The following is a 6791-nucleotide window of genomic DNA, read 5'->3' on the forward strand; positions in this document are numbered from 1 at the left end:
TTCGAAAATTTCATGCATTCATGGTATTCTTCATGATCTTCAAGTTGTTCTTGGTAAGTCTTCTTGTTTGATCTTTGCATTTGCATGTTTTGTGTCTTTTCTTATTTTTCATATGCATTCTTGAATTCTTAGTGTCTAAGCATTAAAGAATTCTAAGTTTGGTGTCTTGCATGTTTTCTTTGCATTAAAAATTTTTCAAAAATGTGTTCTTGATGTTCATCATGATCTTCATAGTGTTCTTGGTGTTCATCTTGACATTCAAAGCATTCTTGCATGCATTCATTATTTTGATCCATAACTTTCATGCATTACATCATTTTTCTTGTTTTTCTCTCTCATCATAAAAATTCAAAAATCAAAAAAATATCTTTCCTAAAATTTCGAAAATTAGATTTGACTTTTTCAAAAAATTTTAAAACCTAGTTGTTTTTATGAGTCAAATCAAATTTTCAATTTAAAAATCCTATCTTTTTCAAAACTTTTTTCAAAAATCAAATCTTTATCATTTTTCTTAGTTATTTTTGAAAATTATAAAAATATTTTTCAAAAATCTTTTTCTTAATTTTATATCATAATTTTCGAAAATAACATCATCAATTAATGTTTTGATTCAAAAATTTCAAGTTTGTTACTTACTTGTTAAGAAAGATTCAAACTTTAAGTTCTAGAATCATATCTTGTGATTTCTTGTGAATCAAGTCATTAATTGTGATTTTAAAAATCAAATCTTTTTCAAAACCAATTTTAATCATATCTTTTCAAAAATATCTTCACTTATCTTTTCAAAATTTGTTTCAACTAACTAACTAACTTTTTGTTTGTTTCTTATCTTTTTCAAAACTACCTAACTAACTCTCACTCTCATTTTCGAAAATCCCTTCCCTCTTTTCCAAAATTTCTTTTTAATTAATTAATTATTTTAACTTTTGATTTTAATCTTTTCAAAAAAATTACTAACCTTTTTCAAAAATTATTTTTCAAAAATTACTAACTCTTTTTCAAAAATTATTTTCGAAAATACTCTCCCTCACATCACTCACCAAATTCGAACCCCCTTCTATCTGTGTTCGAATTTTTTTTTTCTTTTCTTCTTCTACTAACAATAAGGAACCTCTTTACTGTGACATAGAGGATTCCTCTTCTTTTCTTTTTCTCTTCTCTTTCTTATGAGCAGGGACAAAGAAAAAGGCATTCTTGTTGAAGCTGATCCAGAACATGAAAGGACTCTGAAGAGAAAACTAAGAGAAGCTAAATTGCAACAATCCAGAGACAACCTTATTGAAAATTTTGAACAAGTAAAGGAGATGGCAGTCGAACCCAACAACAATAATGCAAGGAGAATGCTTGGTGACTTTACTGCACCTAATTCCAATTTACATGGAAGAAGCATCTCCATTCCTGCTATTGGAGCAAACAATTTTGAGCTGAAACCTCAGCTAGTTTCTCTGATGTTTCATGGACTTTACTACAAGTTTCATGGACTTCCATCTGAAGATCTTTTTTAGTTCTTAACTGAATTCTTGCAGATATGTAATATTGTTAAGACTAATGGAGTAGATCCTAAAGTCTACAGGCTCATACTTTTCCCTTTTGCTGTAAGAGACAGAGCTAGAGTATGGTTGGACTCTCAACCTAAGGATAGTCTAAACTCTTGGGATAAGCTGGTCAAGGCTTTCTTAGCCAAGTTCTTTCCTCCTCAAAAGCTGAGTAAGCTTAGAGTGGATGTTCAGACCTTCAGACAGAAAGAAGGTGAATCCCTCTGTGAAGCTTGGGAGAGATACAAAGGACTGACCAAAAAGTGTCCTTCTGACATGCTTTTAGAATGGACCATCCTGGATATATTCTATGATGGTTTATCTGAGCTATCAAAGATGTCATTGGATACTTCTGTAGGTGGATCCATTCACCTAAAGAAAACGCCTGCAGAAGCTCAGGAACTCATTGACATGGTTGCTAATAACCAGTTCATGTACACTTCTGAGAGGAACCCTGTGAGTAATGGGACGCCTATGAAGAAGGGAGTTCTTGAAATCGATACTCTGAATGCCATACTGGCTCAGAATAAAATATTGACTCAGCAAGTCAATATGATTTCTCAGAGTCTGACTGGAATGCAACCTGCATCCAACAGTACTCAAGAGGCTTCTTATGAAGAAGAAGCTTATGATCCTGAGAACCCTGCAGTAGCAGAGGTAAATTACATGGGTGAACCATATGGAAACACCTATAATCCATCATGGAGAAATCATCCAAATCTCTCATGGAAGGATCAAAGGCCTCAACAAGGCTTTAATAATGGTGGAAGAAACAGGTTTAACAATAATAAACCTTTTCCATCATCCACTCAGCAATAGACAGAGAACTCTGAACAAAATACCTCTAATTTAGCAAACTTAGTCTCTGATCTATCCAAGGCCACTGTAAGTTTCATGAATGAAACAAGGTCTTCCATTAGAAATTTGGAAGCACAAGTGGGCCAGCTGAGTAAAAGGATCACTGAAATCCCTTCTAGTACTCTCCCAAGCAATACAGAAGAGAATACAAAAGGAGAGTGCAAGGCCATTGACATAAGCACCATGGCCGAACCTGTAAGGAAAGGAGAGGACGTGAATCCCAAGAAGGAAGACCTCCTAGGACGTCCAATGATCAATAAGGAGCTTTTCTCTGAGGAACCAAAGGACTCTGAGGCTCATCTAGAGACCATAGATATTCCATTGAACCTCCTTATGCCATTCATGAGCTCTGATGAGTATTCCTCTTCTGAAGAGAATGAGGATGTTACTGAAGAGCAAGCTGCCAAGTTCCTTGGTGCAATTATAAAGCTAAATGCCAAATTATTTGGCATTGATACTTGGGAAGATGAACATCCCTTGTTCACCAATGAACTAAGTGATCTGGATCAACTGACATAGCCTCAAAAGAGACAGGATCCTGAAAAGTTCATACCTTGTACTATAGGCACCATGATCTTTAAGGCTCTGTGTGACCTTGGTTCAGGGATAAACCTCATGCCCCTATCTGTAATAGAGAAACTGGGAATCTATGGGGTGCAAGCTGCTAAAATCTCATTAGAGATGGCAGACAATTCAAGAAAACAGGCTTATGGACAAGTAGAGGACGTGTTAATAAAGGTTGAAGGCCTTTACATCCCTGCTGATTTCATAGTCCTGGATACTGGAAAGGAAGAGGATGAATCCATCATCCTAGGAAGACCTTTCCTAGCCACAGCAAGAGCTGTGATTGATGTGGACAGAGGAGAATTGATCCTTCAATTAAATAAGGACAACCTTGTGTTTACAACCCAAGGATCTCTCTCTGCATCCATGGAGAGGAAGCAGAAAAAGCTTCTCTCAAAGAAGAGTCAACAAAAGCCCCCACAGTCAAACTCTAAGTTTGGTGTTGAGAGGCCACAACCAAACTCTAAGTTTGGTGTCAAACCCCCATATCCAAACTCTAAGTTTGGTGTTGGGAGGTTTCAACAAAGCTCTGCACATCTGTGAGGCTCCATGAGAGCCCACTATCAAGCTATTGACATTAAAGAAGCGCTTGTTGAGAGGCAACCCAATGTTTATTTATCTAACTACATTTTTCTTAGTTATATGTCTTTATAGGTTCATGATCATTGACGATTGGATTTTTGACGGTTTAGAATTTCACAAATGAAATCTCGTTGCAAGTATAGTTTCTAAACCAATCACTAATCCTTTCATACAAAAAGTTGTTTGTCACTAAAACAAACCCCTAAAATTTATAAACCGAAGTATTCAAACCTCGGGTCGTTCTCCCTAGGAATTACAATGAAGTGTCTTGTTATTGGTTATGGATTGTATTTTGGGGTTTTGGGATAAGAGACATGAAATGTAAATGACAATGAAAATAAACTAACAACTAAAAAGCACTTGGCAAGGTTGGGAGAATTAGAAGTCCTATCCTAGTTATCCTCCTCGATTGTGACCACAATTGTCCATTGCTACCACTTAGTTAACCTCTAATAATGGAGGAAAGTCAAGTGGATGAATCAACTTGATTCCACAAGTCCTAGCCAACTCCCAAGGGAAAGACTAGCTTTAGTGGTATCTAAATCAATTAGCAACTTCTAATTATCAATCAACAAAGACATTAGATAACTCAAGCGTCACTAATTACTCTACCATAGCCAAGAGGAACAAAACCTATACTAAAATCCAACCAAGCATTTCATCAAACACTTGGAAGGCATAAAAGAAAAGCAAAGTAAATTGATAACAAAAATAGAATCTAACAACAATTATGGCAATGAATTAACAACAACAATCAAAAGGAACACAATTATTATGAATTACCTCTAATTGAATTGAAAGAAAATAGAAGGAGCAAAAGTAGATCTACAACAAAACATAAGAACAACATAAAGGAAATTACAACTAAAGAATAGAAGAAGATGAATGTAGCAACAAAGAATTGAGAGATAGAAGGAGATGAAAGCATGAATTAAAATCTAGATCTAAGATTATTAAACTAAACCTAATCCTAATTCTAGAGAGAAGTGAGAGCTTCTCTCTCTAGAAACTAACTCTAACTACTAAACTAAGCTAATGATTAAAAGTATGTTGATTCCTCTTCAATCCTTGGCTTAAATAACATCAGAAATGAGTTGGATTGGGCCCACAAGGCTTCTAAAATCGCTGGCCACGTTTTGCTTTAAGTGAACCAGGTGGCAGCAACGGCGCGTGCGTGTACTATGCGCATGCGCGCCACCATACGTGTAGCAACTATGACAAATCTTATATCGTTTCGAAGCCCCGGATGTTAGCTTTCTAACCCAACTGGAACCGCATCATTTGGACCTCTGTAGCTCAAGTTATGGTCGTTTAAGTGCAAAGAGGTCGGCTTGACAGCTTTCCGGTTCTTTCATTTCTTCATGAGTTCTCCAACTTTACATGCTTCTTTCTTCATTCCCTTGATCCAATCTTTGCCTCCTAAACCTTAAATCACTTAACAAACATATCAAGGCATCTAATAGAATCAAGGTGAATTAGATTTAGCTATTTTAAGTCCTAAAAAGCATGTTTTCACTCTTAAGCCCAATTAAAGGAGAAGTTATAAAACCATGCTATTTCAATGGATAAATGTGGGTAAAAGGTGATAAAATCCCCAAAAATCAATACAAGATAAGCCCTACAAATGGGGTTTGTCAACCTCCCCACACTTAAACCAAGCATGTCCTCATGCTTAAGCCAAGAGAGAAACAAAAGGTATCAACATTTATTCAATGGAAACTAACTAAATGCAATCCACCTATATGCAACTATCTAAATGAATGCAAGTGCTTGGTCAAAATAAATCAATTCCCAAGAAACATATATGCACAAGGGCTAAGGACTAGCAAGTCTAATCCACAATTGAATTGAGTTATTAAGTATTTTTACAAGCTTGCATGAAAATTATGATCATAGGTGAGAACATGTAATTGAGCATCAAACCCTCACCGGATGTGTTTGCACTCTATTCGCTCAAGTGTTTAGGGTTGATTCACTCAATTCTCCTCTATTTCATGCTTTCCAAGATTTGTTTTTCTTCTAACAATCAACATTTATTTCATGCATGCATACAAGTATCATGAGGTCTTTTCATTGGTTGTAATGGGGCTAGGGTCAAGGTAGGATGCATATTTGGTCAAGTGAGCTTGAAATTTGAATCTTTGATAAGCTTAAACTTCCCACCTAACCTATGACATCCTATACAATTAAGTTCTAATCTAGCTACCCATTTTTCACCTTTTCACATACTCATGCATTTTCTTTTCATTTCACAACTCATATGCATTGATCTTATTGAGCTTCACCTTGGGGCATTTTGTCCCCTTTTTATTTCTTTCTTTTTCGTTTTCTTTCTTTTTCCATTTTTTTTTTCTATACTTTTCATATATTTTTTTTTTGTTTTTCTCATTTTTTTCTTTCTTTCAAACTATATACAAGAGTACCAATGCATAAGGTCTATACATTTAATCAATACATGAGCATGTACCCAATTCCCAATATTTACAATAATAATACAAAACTACCCTTTTATTCATCCAATGTCCCAAGGTTCCCACACTTGAATGATACACACACTCTAGCCTAAGCTAATCAAAGATCCAAATAAGGACATTTATTGTTTTTCGCTTTAAGGCTTGTAATGTGCTAAATTAAGAACAAGTGGGTTAATCGTAGGCTCAAATTTGGCTAACAATGGAAGATAAAAGGTAGGCTATTTGGGTAAGTGAGCTAAATGAAATGATGGCCTCAATCATATAAATGCATGAATACACAAAATAATGGACATAAAGAATCAAACAAATCAAAGATTACAATCATAGAAAGAGAATAATGCACACAAGAAGGAAAAATAAGTGGTTATAAGATGTAACCACACCATTAGGCTCAAATCTCACAAGCTTGTGTTCTTAGCTCAAAACATGTTCCACAATATATATAATTCAAGCAAGTTCTATGAAAAGTTTTCACTCAAATCAATTGAGATGCCCTATAGATAGAAATCTTGAAAAATTTCTCATTATCCTGACTAAGCTTATTGTGTATGCATATGCAAAAATAAGAAAATGTAAGTAAAAATCCTAAAATCCTAGAATGAAATGCAAAAGTATTGGAGTTAGAAATTTGTCACCCAAGATTGCCGATCGGTCGGACGACCTCCCCACACTTAAAAGTTTGCACCGTCCTCGGTGCACTCAAAGATGAGCAAGGGGGTACGACGACTCTCCGGATTGCTATGTGTTCTTTCTTCCGCTTCCATGGTTGCTTGTGGTG

At 35.4% G+C, this 6791-nt stretch overlaps 1 non-coding gene across 1 annotated transcript; it reads right to left on the reverse strand.

Moving 5' to 3' along the window:
- Positions 1-1709: 1709 nt before the first annotated feature.
- Positions 1710-1817, reverse strand: LOC112788553 (small nucleolar RNA R71). The gene has a single exon (XR_003195913.1). It is a non-coding gene; the product is annotated as a small nucleolar RNA R71 (small nucleolar RNA).
- Between the last annotated feature and the right edge of the window lie 4974 nt (positions 1818-6791).

The sequence above is a fragment of the Arachis hypogaea genome, chromosome 20 (assembly GCF_003086295.3).
Source record: "Arachis hypogaea cultivar Tifrunner chromosome 20, arahy.Tifrunner.gnm2.J5K5, whole genome shotgun sequence".
Classification (NCBI taxonomy): domain Eukaryota; kingdom Viridiplantae; phylum Streptophyta; class Magnoliopsida; order Fabales; family Fabaceae; genus Arachis; species Arachis hypogaea.